The sequence below is a fragment of the Hypanus sabinus genome, chromosome 4, assembly GCF_030144855.1.
Source record: "Hypanus sabinus isolate sHypSab1 chromosome 4, sHypSab1.hap1, whole genome shotgun sequence".
Lineage (NCBI taxonomy): Eukaryota > Metazoa > Chordata > Chondrichthyes > Myliobatiformes > Dasyatidae > Hypanus > Hypanus sabinus.
This window is the reverse complement of record NC_082709.1, coordinates 139,297,430-139,310,653: the sequence shown is the minus strand read 5'-3', so window position 1 is coordinate 139,310,653 and position 13,224 is coordinate 139,297,430. Positions and strand designations below refer to the sequence as shown.

Genomic DNA, 13,224 nt, shown 5'->3' with positions numbered 1-13,224 from the left:
AGCTTAGTAAAATAGAGGGCTATAGGCAAGCCTAGTAATTTCTAAGGTAGGGACATGTTCAGCCCACTGCCGAAGGGCCTGTATTGTGCTGTAGGTTTTCTATGTTCCTATGGTAAATAATGGCACTATAGTCAGATGGAGCTAGTTAGACATTCTGCTGAACATGTCTGCCAGGTGAGATGATTGTATTACACCTAATCTTGAAGTACTTGATTTTATCAGGTAACAACATGCTATTGCAGGCAGATTAAAAGAGAAACAATATCAGTGTCTCCCACTGAAAATCATCTACAATGATCTTTTTTTAATTGCTTAACATCAATAAAGTTACAGGCTAGATTTGTACTCTGTGGCAGAGGATGGTATTTCCTGCTAACATCAAGAAAATACTTCCACATTGATAATTTCTATGAGGATAAACACTTTTCTGGTACCTTTTGCCTTTGGTAAGTACATTTCCAAGATATCATGACTAGCATACAGAAGTTATCAAACTAGCTCAATATTGTAGAGTTCTCATAAGCAGAAAACAGATCATAATTGGCTTCACAAACACTACACGTAATGTCAATTAAAAAGTGGAATACACACACCTAACTCAGTATTTCTGAAAAAGCTCATGTTAAAATGATTAATTTTTTTAAAACAATTTTATGTCAGGAAACTACAATTGACATTTATTATAGACATTACTCTGGACGAGGGTTAGTTTAAGAAATAATTCAGTAAATAACAGGTTCCACTGCTCATATAATGAAATTTTCCATGCAATGTTATTGAGGCTATCATTAAGACACAACAGTTATATCACACAAAACGTTCATGATAGATGACCTAAAACAAAATAATGTATGTTTATATTGGCTTTCTGGAAGGTTTGATTTGAAAAGATTCCTCCTTCTAGTTCCACCTAAAGTAGTGGTCACCAACCTTTTTAAGCCCTAGATCCCCTACCTCGGCCTAGTAAAAGGCAAGATCGACCCCACATCAAACAGTTACACGCATGGGCACCAGGGCAGAAAAGACCGGAAGTAAAACATCGCAACCCAGAAGTAGTGTAGTGCATGTACCACAGCTCTGAGGGGCCGAAGGGTGCAGGGTAGCCCCCTCCTGTGTGAGAATCGCAAGATCACTATTGATTTGGGTCAGGAGACCCAGGAAATGAGAGAGAAATGTGCGGAACGTCTCATTCCCCCGGTGATATAAAGCTACGGGACACGGCCATTGTCTCTTGAAGACGAGCTCGTGTATTACAATACTGTGCTACGTGGAAGTCCTCAGGCAAAGTGGGCTGGTTGACGGAGGGATTGCATCACCCCCAACCTGATTGACATCTGAGACCCTGTGAGTCAGGATAAAAGAGGGTCTGTGGGAACAGCCCCTCAGACACACCAGAAGAAACGCTAGCGATCCCATAATAGCGGAAGCCGGTGGGAGGCCACGTGCGTTCGGTTCCACTCTGCCCCGGAAATCGGTGCCCGTACCACAGAAAAACGGCTTTTAGCTAACAACGGGGAAACCAACTCCCAAAAGACTCGAAGGATTGGCACCATCAAAGAACTGGGCAAGTTTAAACCGTCTCTCTCTCAAACCCAAAACGCTGCAGCTTGAACAAACTAACAGTGACTTTTATATTTCCATTGGACAATACATTATCCCCCTAGACAACGATAGAGCTATTTCATATTGATTATTATTATACCCGCGCTTTTAGGTTTAGTATTGACGACGTATTTTATGTTTGTTTGTATTGATCTTATTTTTGTGCCCCTTTATCAATAAATACTGTTAAAAATAGTACCATCAGACTTCAACGGACCTCTCTATCTTTGCTGGTAAGTGACCCAGATACAGGGTTCGTAACAAAATTGGGGTTCTCGGCTTGAGATTTGACACCAAATTGGGAGGACAGTGAATTGGGCTTGTATATCCAAACTTGGATCTGGTTACGCGGGTAGCCAGACGGGAAACCAGCAAAGATGGACGTGGGTGAATTTATAGAAAACCCAACTCTGGAGGCGCTAGAGGCGGCCACCAAATCAGACTTGATAAATTTGGCAAAATGGGTTAAACCTCGCAGAGGTGAGGTTGTCAATGAAAAAGCGGGAGGTGCGAAGGGCAATAACTCAGTATTATATCGGGAAGAATATGTTTGCAGCTGAGGTATTGGAAAATATCCCTGAAAAGGTACCAGCTAGTGGAACGGCTCAGTTAGAGTTGGAGAAATTAAAGTTGGAACATGCAATTAAGTTAAAGCAGCTAGAGGCAGCCGAGAAAGAAAGGGAGCATGCGCTCCAGCTAAAGGAGTTAGAGGTGAAACGGGAGCAGGAAAGAGCTGAGAAACAAAGAGAGCATGAAATTCGGTTAAAACAGCCGGAAGCAGCTGAGAAAGAGAAAGAAAGAGCTGAGAAGGAGAGGGAGGCAGAGAAACAGAGGAAACATGACTTGGAGATGGAGAAGTTACGGCAAGAGCCACGAGTTCAGGGGTCAGACTGAGAGGAGTGGTTCAATGTTAGTCAAGAGTTGAGGTTAGTACCTCCATTCGAGGAGATGGATGTTGATAGCTTTTTCTTGCTTTTTGAAAAGGTGGCAGTGAATCAGAAGTGGCCGAAAGATCAGTGGGTGGCGCTGTTACAAAATGTGTTAAAAGGGAAGGCACAGTGGGCATATACGGTGGTGTCCATGGAGGAGGAAGAGGAGGAGAGTTATGACAAAGTAAAGGCGGCCATTCTCCGGAGTTATGAGCTAGTACCTGAAGCATATAGACAAAAGTTTAGAAATTTAAAGAAAGGGTGGAATCAGACATATACTGAGTTTGCCTATGAGAAGGGTGTGCTCTTGGACCGTTGGTGCACAGCAGAGATAGTGGCAGAGGATTATTGGCATATCAAGGAGTTAATTCTGATTGAGGAATTTAAAGGTTGTGTTTCGGAGGATATCCGGATGTATTTGAATGAGAAGCCGAATAAGTCCATCTCAGAATTTGCTAGGTTCGCAGATGAATATGCTCTAACCCACAAGACAAAGTTTTTCTCAAATAAAAGTTCCCAGAGAGACCGTGAGAACGATCGAGAAAGTCCACCGGCTGAGGCAGAGGTCCCGCCGGGAGCTAGTGCTAAGGTTGAAGGGGAAAGGCCAGATGGCCAGAGATTTCTGGGCTTGACCTGTTTTAATTGTGGAAAGGGGGGGGGGGGCATATTGCATCTAGGTGCTTTGCTCCGAGGAAAGAGACAGGAAAAGGGAAAGCAGCAGTCCCTATCGGATGTGCTGTGGTAATCAGTAAATCGACAAGAGAGCCCCGGGTAGACAGAGCACGAGAAGGCTCTGAGACCTGTCTGTCAAATGGAACCGTGTCTGTGAGGGAGGGAGACACCCCAGTTCCAGTACAGATCTGGAGAGACATGGGGGCTGAGCTGTCATTGATCAGCAGTAAGGTACTAGATTTTGGTCGCAAGACCGGAATGGTAGCCGTGAAAGGAATAAGTAAAGGAACAGAAATGGTACCCTTACATAAGGTCATTATGGATTGTGAGCTGGTGTCCGGACCAGTTAAAATAGGGGTGCGATCCGAATTCCCGAGAACTGACGCAGTCGTCCTTCTTAGTAACGATTTAGCAGGTGGTAAGGTTTGGTCAGTAATGACGCTGACAAGCCGGCCAGAGAGCGTTGCGGCCCCGCCCCTAGATTTCAAGATCTATCCTGCATGCGTGATCACTCGCAGCATGTCGAGAGAGGCAGCTGAGAAAGGGAGCAGTTTTAATCCAGGCAGTTTCGATTTGGCCGAGACGTTTTTACAGACCCTGTACCACGAGGGCTTAGAGGGTGGTAAAACGAAGAGTAGTAAAGAGAAAGAAGGTGAGGGAGAGGAGGTAGACCTACCCTTAGCAAGGAGAAAAGTTTTAGAGGCAGAAGATAAAGATGAGAAACAGCTAGAGCTGTTAAAAGGTCCAGGGTTGGACCTGGATGATCTGTCTGGGTTGGCAGAACTGTTTGAAGAAGTTGAAAATGCTAGAGGTGTTCCTGATAATGAAATGAGAGCAGTCCTAGATGAAAAGGGTGCCCTTACCTTGAAGAAGTCTGCTGGGTTGGCAGATGAGGTTGTTTCAGCCCGCGGGGTTGAGTTTACTCCGGAAGGGAGTTGCCCAGAGAGTAGCTGAGCGAATCAGGGGAATTTAGAATTTGAACCAGGTACGGGTATTGAAAGCCTGAAAGAGGCCAATGTCCCGTTTGAGTGTGTCCGAGATGGGGATGCATGTGGTACTGAACCTAGTAACGGAGCTCAGAAAAAGTTTGAGGTATTTGATTCAGTTGAAAGGGACGGCCGTCCTTGTGGGTCAGATAGACTTGGTTCAGTGAAGAAAGGGTTAACCTTGGTAATAATGGGAAGTGAGAGTTCCCAGGTGTTTGTGCTCGACGGTGTGTTAAAAGTTAATGTGGAAATCAAAAGTGGGGAGATAAATACTATTATTGAAGGAAACAGGAAATATGTAGTTCCAAAATCGAATGAAGAAAATTTAAAACCTGCCGATCACTTACAGATTAAGTTGGAAGATTAAGGGGGGGTTGGGGGGGCCATGCTATTGTTATTCCAGAGTGTGGTGTGGAAAGGTGGAATTTGAAATGCTGCTTGAACAAAGAGTTTGAACTGAAAGCTAATAGCCTGAAGGGTCCTGAAGAGAGGACTATAACCTGTGTAAAATTAAAGAATTGGGTGGAAATTCAGAAGATGGTCTAAGTTTGGGACACGGTGTTGATAAAATAACTCCTATGAAAGAAGCGGGCGAGAGCTTATTTCGCCAGGGTACCCAAGCTCCCCACGTGGGAACTAACCGGAAAAGAGGCGACGGTTAATGGGGACGCCATTTTTAAATAGCAAAATCCGGTTTTATGGGATTTCAACAAAGCATGTGAATAATAAAGACAACCCCATGGAAGCCTGCCTGTTAAGTTTGAAAGCAACAGAAAGATTAGTATTTGCATGAACTTTTGTAGATACACGTAAGCTAAGATCACAACTCCTTAGTTTTTGTTTGCTGAAGGAAAGAAATAAAAATAGGTGGTTATTCAATTGAAGTCTGATGCTGCAAGACTTTAGTAAGGTACAAGATGCTAAGATATTAAAGGAAGTGACACTGTAATTGTTAACTGTTTAGATGCCAAATTGAATGTATAACTGTATTACTCTGTAGTGAAAAGGGAAAGCTTTTGTATTGTGTTAAGATTCTAAAATCCTGTAAGACTCTGTACTACTTCGTTTCATCGCTGGTGAAAAAGCTTTGAAGAAAGGGGGTGTTATGCTTGTACCACAGCTCTGAGGGGCCGAAGGGTGCAGGGTAGCCCCCTCCTGTGTGAGAATCGCAAGATCACTATTGATTTGGGTCAGGAGACCCAGGAAATGAGAGACTTGCGGAATGTCTCATTCCCCTGGCGATATAAAGCTACGGGACATGGCCATTGTCTCTTGAAGACGAACGTGTATTACAATACTGTGCTACGTGGAAGCCCTCAGGCAAAGTGGGCTGGTTGACGGAGGGATTGCATCACCCCCAACCTGATGGACATCTGAGACCCTGTGAGTCAGGATAAAAGAGGGTCTGTGGGAACCGCCCCTCAGACACACCAGAAGAAACGCTAGCGATCCCATTATAGCAGAAGCTGGTGGGAGGCCACGTGCGTTCGGTTCCACTTTGCCCCGGAAACCGGTGCCCTTACCACAGAAAAACGGCTTTTAGCTAACAACGGGGAAACCAACTCCGAAAAGACTCGAAGGATTGGCACCATCAAAGAACTGGGCAAGTTTAAACCGTCTCTCTCTCAAACCCAAAACGCTGCAGCTTGAACGAACTAACAGTGACTTTTATATTTCCATCAGACAATACATTATCCCCTAGACAACGATAGAGCTATTTCTTATTGATTATTATTATACCCACACTTTTAGATTTAGTATTGACAACATATATTATCTGTATGTTTGCATTGATCTTATTTTTGTGCCCCTTTATCAATAAATACTGTTAAAAATAGTACCATCAGACTTCAATGGACCTCTCTGTCTTTGCTGGTAAGTGACTCAGTTACGGGCTTCGTAACAGTAGAAATAATATATAAACACTGGGGTACCCACCCTTTTTTTTTGCACTGCGGACCAGTTTAATATTGATAATATTTTTGTGGACCAGCCGACGGGGGCGGGGGGGGGGGGTGTTAAACACGACTGGAATACAGCAATACTTGAAGCAGGTTCCTTATGTCCAGTCTATTCTAGCTTTCGCAGCTCTCGGCTTCTGTCCTGCTTGCTCGTGTTTTTTCTGCTGAGAAAACTCAGCTGGTTTGTCTTTATGTGCTGGGTGCTTGGACTCAGGGTACTGAAGCAGCTTTAAGACATTGCCTCATTAGACAGCCTCCGGGGCCCAACTCAGCCTCCTGCCCGCCCACTACCAGACGCCTTGGCCAGGTACGGCTGGTCGTGGGTGGGGTGAGAAGACGTTCAGGGATGGAGGTCCCCGTACCGGGGCCGTGGTCGCAGTCCGGAGAGGATGGCCGACCGAGCGAGGAGTGTAACAGGGAGCGGGCCCGCCCGTCACCCTTGTAGGATCTATCGGCTGACAAATGTTTGTTTCAGTAGATCGCAGTGCAGTAGCTGCTCTGGTACTTAAGAAACGCTGAGTCCGAATTAGGTCGTCTGCGAATATTTTAGCACCGGGTTCCCCACGAACATTCGGTGTGTTAAACAGGTTTAGAGGCGGCGCTCCAGGCCAGTAGGGTATCACTGCATTTAGTCGCCTGAAGACTTCGCGTGGGTTCAAGTTCAAAAGTGGGCTGACAGGGAATGAGGAAAAGTGCAGCTGACTCATATTGTTTCCTCACGGCCCGGTGGTTGGGCACCAGTGAATTACACTGTGTAGTGCAGGAGAGCTATACGCATGTGCACTGGACAGAAAGAACGGGACTAAAACCCCGCAACCGGAAACAATCTCTCAACAGTATTTGTGTATTTATTTTTCATTTTTTTTCAGGATCAACTGAGAAAGTCTCAAAGATCGACGGGTTGGCGACCACTAACCTAAAGTATACTCAGCAGGCACAATCTTATCTATTAAAATTATTTTTACTCAAGAGGATCAGAAAGTGAATGTTGTCATTTGCAAAGATCCCTGCTTTGACAACAGTAAGACATCCAATTTTTCCAGAAAAAAGTATAAATAGGGCAACAGAGATCTGAAAGTGTTTATGCACTGTAATGGCCGAACTTTTGAATTTATGATAAACACACCAAAACGTGGTAGAGGGGAAGAGGAGAGGGGGGTAGGAGATAGAGGGTACTCACGCCCAGGACTTATGCCCAGTATTGCATTTGTCAACATGGAGTGAAGAGCAAGTTTGTAAATCTGGCAGGTGCAAAGGATATTGGGAATGGCAAAACTGAAACGCTACATGAGTAATGGACAGGTGGTAGAGAAGGAGTGGGGTGGCACCGGTGCAGACACACTCAACCTGGGACACCAAGCAAGATCATTTGATTCCCAACAAATGGTTTATTGATCATTACAGAATGAGTCTCTGGTGCTCCCTCCCCTCTCCTTACTCCTTTTGCCATCCATGATTCCCCTCTCCCTGCCCCCTTCCCACTTTCAGTCCACAATCGAGACTCATATCATTATCAGGGTTATCATCACTCTCAAAAGAAAATCTGCAGATGCTGGAAATCCAAGCAACACACACATGAAACACTGGGGGATCTCAGCAGGCCAGGCAGCACCTGTGGTAAAGTATATAGTCAACGTTGCAGGCCAAAACCCTTCAGCCGGACTGAAGAAAAAAAGTTGAGAAGCAGATTTAGAAGATAGGAGGAGGGGAGAGAGTAACATGAGGTGATAGGTGAAACTGGGAGTGGGAGGGATGAAGTAAAGGCCCGGGATGTTGACTGAAGAAGATACAGGGCTGGAGAAGGGATAGTCTGACAGAAGAGGACAGAAAGCCATGGATGAAAGAAATGTGGGGAGAAGCACAAGAAGAAGGCGATGGGCAGGCAAGGAGATAAGGTGAGAGAGAGAGAAAAGGGGATGGGGACTCTTTTCCATAGATGCTGCCTGGCCTGCTGAGCTCCCCCAGCATTCCATATGTGTTGCTTCTCATCACTCATATGACATGAATTTTTTTTGTGGCAGCAGAACAGCGCAATACTTAAAATTACTACAGTACCGTGCAAATGTCTTAGGCATCCTAGCTATATATGTGTTTCTAAGACTTTTGCACAGTACTGTATATACATAGGGGCTTGAGGCATGATCAATAAAATTAAGTCAATGCTGTCAGTTGCAGATATTTGCAATTCAAAACAGACTAGATAAATTATGGTAGACAACCTTGAATATGCTAACATGTGAAGAAAGGCCTCAAGAGAGTCTATAGTATTATTATTCTTTCAAGAAAGATTTTGTTTTGATGGAAGGTGCAGAATAATATACTGAAAATGGATTAAAATATGAGCTACTGAATTGACCTTTTATTAAAAAAAATCTAAACATAATATTATACAACCTGCTTCCCCATTCAAATTATAAACAAGAGTTGCTAGTCATGCACATATAATGCACATATAATGTTAAATTTATTTTCTGGCAGGATTTGAATTTATGATATTGCAACTAAAGTGACTGGAACAGAAATTAAGCAGCAAGTACTAAAGCAAATTGTTCATGGGAAAAGTCCTACCTCAACACAAACACTACAGTACCACTCCAGATTTCTGCTTGCAGCTGTAAAAGCAGGGCAGATATCTAGTGGCATGTATAAATGCAATTTGGAGGAGTTTGAAACAGTGTGAAAGAGTGAAATATTCACAGATGAGGTCAGCTCAAACAAATGCTGTACCGAGCTACTGCTGCGTGGTTAGAAAGGAGTTCTAAACCATAGGCTGGACCAAAACTGATGCTCTGACCAAGAAGTTCTGGTCAGAGGTTAATAATTAAGTAAAAAGCAAAGTTATATAGTACTCTGAATAAGAATCAAGTGAAAAACTCAAGAGGTCAGAAATTAACCTACATACCACTGTGCATATCACTGCTTGTCTCATCAAGCCTACTCTATCACTCCAATTAAGTTTCAACAGCATCCTTTAATACCTTTGCACGTTCTATCTCACCTTTGCCTCTTTTCTATCCACTAACTTCCACAGTTTGCTATTCCACACTCATCATTATGTTCAGGCACACTTTCAGTGCACTGATTATGCATTTTTAATATGGCTGACTGTTATCCTCACTGAATGTATTAGCCCTATCACAATATAGGCCTGAAATATACAATGGAAGAAAATAGACAACATAGGATAAGTGAAGTTGTCTATCATGGATTATGCTGCTGACACCTTCACAGATAAAGTCAAGAAAATAAGCTATACATACTGAAGCCATTGGAAAAGTAGGTGGTTCCAATATTGCTACCACTATTTTGTGATTTACATCCTAATAAAGTCTATGTACTGTTAACAAAAATAGTGAGTGAAATGTAATCATCATTTTCAATGTCCTACCTAGATGGTATAAGGAACATATCATCCCTATCCCCATGCCCTGGATGATACTGCTTCAGTGCAACTGACTTCTGGCCATTGCCAAACACTGAATGCAGATATGCACATTCACCACAGTCCTTAAGAGTCCACATGAAGGGTCGAAAAGTTGTCCATACTTCCAAAGCGCCAAGTGCCAGTAATGAAAATAACTTCAGTGAGATTGATTAATTGAACCTTTGAGCTGAAGAGATGAGTACAACAATTATTCGGCTCATGGTGCTGGTAGAACATTCCATTATTGTTCCCTACGTTCCTGTATTTTTCCTACTTTATTTATCCAGTGCCCTTTAGCTACTTCCAGCATACTTTCATGCAAAGCAATTCAACTCACTGACATTAAGTTCAATTGATAAACTGGTACAATGTTTACGCAGCTGGACCAGTGAATCAAGGAAGTTGGAAAATTCTTGTTCAAATCTCTACGTGGAATTTAAATTCAGTTAAATATAGAATGAAACAGATAACACATAGCAGCAAAGGGGGCAATGATTATTACAAAATTGTTTTTTTAAAACTCATGCAGTTCACTGCTGTTCTTTTGGGACAAAGGGTTTGTCATCCTTATCAGATCTGGTCTGCATTGTTCCTGGAAAGAAAATCACATAGATTAAAAACACCTAGGATACTTATTTAATAAAAATATCAGAAAAAGAAAAAAAAACAAAACACCCAGAAGTAAATGAACCACCCATTGGCAGAGGACATGATAGAAAGCATACCCATGTATGAGGTGACTCGGCAAAGTTTTCCTCAATCATGATGTGCAAAAGTTGTCAAGGAAAAAAATCTAGAATTAGTCAAATTTGCAGAATTAAATTTTTTTGGCAACATCCAAAATTCTTTCATCACTATCTCGACCATAACAGGACATCAGAGGCAATGATGCTTGTATACAGGCAGAGCAGACTCTAGAAATCTTCACTAACAACTGAAGTTCAAAGTAAATGTTGTTATCAGAGTATGCACATGTCACCACATTGAACACAGGTTCATTTTCTTGCAGGCATAGTCAGCAAATCTATAAAATAGTAAATATAACAGGATTAATGAATGATTAAGTAGAGTGCAGGAGAGAATAAACTGCAAATGCAAATGTAAATAAATAGTAATAAATAACAAGAACATGAAATAACAAGATAAAGAGTCTTTAAAGTGAGATATACACACACAAAATGCTGGTGGAACGCAACAGGCCGGGCAGCATTCATAGGGAGAAGCGCTGTCGACATTTCGGGCTGAGACCTTTTGTCAGGACTAACTGCAAGGAAAGATAGTAAGAGATTTGAAAGTAGGAGGAGGAGGGGATACAGAGCTAGAGAAGGAAAAGGATCATGGGACGGGAGGCCTAGGGAGAAAGAAAGGGGGAGGGGAGCACCAGAGGGAGATGGAGAACAGGCAGAGTGATGGGCAGAGAGAGAGAAAAAAAACTAAATATATCAGGGATGGGGTAAGAAGGGGAGGAGGGGCATTAACGGAAGTTAGAGAAGTCAATGTTCATGCCATCAGGTTGGAGGTTACCCAGCCGGTATATAAGGTGTTGTTCCTCCAACCTGAGTGTGGCTTCATCCTAACTGTAGAGGAGGCCATAGATAGACATATCAGAATGGGAATGGGAAGTGGAATTAAAATGTGTGGCCACTGGGAGATCCTGCTTTCTCTGGCGGACGGAACATAGGTGTTCAGTGAAATGGTCTCCCAGTCTGCGTCGTGTCTCACCAATATATAAAAGGCCACACCAGGAGCACCAGATGTAGTACATCACACTAGCCGACTCACAAGTGAAGTGTCGCCTCTCCTGGAAGGACTGTCTGGGTGGGGCCCTGAATGGTGGTGAGGGAGGAAGTGTAAGGGCAGGTATAGCACTTGTTCTGCTTGCAAGCCATACTCAGGTTGGAGGAACAACACCTTATATACCAGCTGGGTAGCCTCCAACCTGATGGCATGAACATTGACTTCTCTAACATCTGTTAATGCCCCTCCTCCCCTTCTTACCCCATCCCTGATATATTTTCTTTTCTTTTTTTTTCTCTCTCTGCCCATCAATCTGCTTGTTCTCCATCTCCCTCTGGTGCTCCCCTCCCCCTTTCTTTCTCCCTAGGCCTTCCGTCCCATGATCCTTTCCCTTCTCTAGCTCTGAATCCCTTTTGCCAATCACCTGTCTGGCTCTCAGCTTCACCACACCCCCTCCGGTCTTCTATCATTTTTCATTTTCCCCTCCCCTCCTACTTTCAAATCTCTTACTATCTTTCCTTTTAGTTAGACCTGACAAAGGGTCTTGGCTCGAAACGTCGACAGCGCTTCTCCCTATAGATGCTGCCTGGCCTGCTGCGTTCCACCAGCATTTTGTGTGTGTTGCTTGAATTTCCAGCATCTGCAGATTTCCTCGTGTTTGCCTTTAAAGTGAGATACTAGTTTTGAACTAGTACCCGTCTCAGAAAACTGAAATGCTACATTTATCCAGTTATGCTATATGGTTCAGAATGTTGGACAATATCTAGTAACATGAGGAAACAAATTGAAGCAGCAGAGATGTGTTTTTTGAGGAGGATGCAAAGAATATCTTGGATGAAATGAATATCTAACGAGGATGTCATGAACAGAGCAAACACAAAAAAAGAAATAATGTATGAGATCATGAAAAGGCAACGCAACTTCATTGGACATGTGATAAGGAAAGAGGAGTTAGAATCTTTGATAATTATGGGAAAGATTTAAGGGAAAAAAGCAAGAGGAAGGCAAAGACAAATGATGATGGAGACGGCAGCCAGAGAACAGCAAATGAATACCAATGAATTGATCCACTTGACCCAAAACAGGGATGTGTGGGCCATGGCAGTCAAAGCTCAAACCAGGCATGGCACCTTAAGTTGATGCAACTAGTTGTGGAAACATCTCAATGGATGGGCAAGAGAGTTTAGTTATCCCCTTTTGTTCATGAGCCTGATGGTTGAGGGGTAGCTACTGTTCTTGAATCTAGTGTTCTGAGTCCTGAGGCACTTGTACTTTCTTACTGATGACCGCAGTGGGAAAAAAAAACATGGCCTGGGTGTTGGCGATCCCTGATGATGCATGTTGCTTTCCTACAACAGTGTTTCACGTAGACAAACTCAATAGTTGGGAGGACTTTACCCATGATGTAATGGGCCACGTCCATTACCTTCTGTCGGATTTTCCATTAAAAGGCAATGGTGTTTTCATGCCAGGCTGTGATGCAGCCAGTCAATACACTGTCTACTACACCTCTATAGTTTTTGATGTTACACTGAATCTCCACAGACTGCAAAGGAAGTAGAGAGGGTATCATGTTTTCTTTGCAATTGCATTTACATGCTAGATCCAAGACAAGTCTGCTGAAATAGTAACACCCACGGATTTAAAGTTGCTGACCCTCTCCACCTCTGATCCTCCGATGACGACTGGCTCATACACCTCTGGTTTCCTTCTCCTGAAGTCATTTCCCTTTGTTTTGCTGACATTGAGTGAGAAGATATTGCTATGACAGCACTCAGCCAGATTTTCACTCTCCCTCCTGTATGCTGATTCATCACTATCTCTGATATGGCCCACAACGGTTGTGTCATCGGCAAACTTGTATATGGCGCTGGTATAACACTCAGTCCAATCCAATGAAGATATCAAAAAAA

General features: G+C 43.3%; 1 protein-coding gene across 4 annotated transcripts in view; it reads right to left on the bottom strand.

Annotated features, from left to right (window-relative positions):
• LOC132393219 (zinc finger and BTB domain-containing protein 20-like) overlaps positions 1–13,224 on the bottom strand; it is a 351,170-nt gene that overhangs the window by 180,056 nt on the left and 157,890 nt on the right. The window lies entirely within an intron of this gene.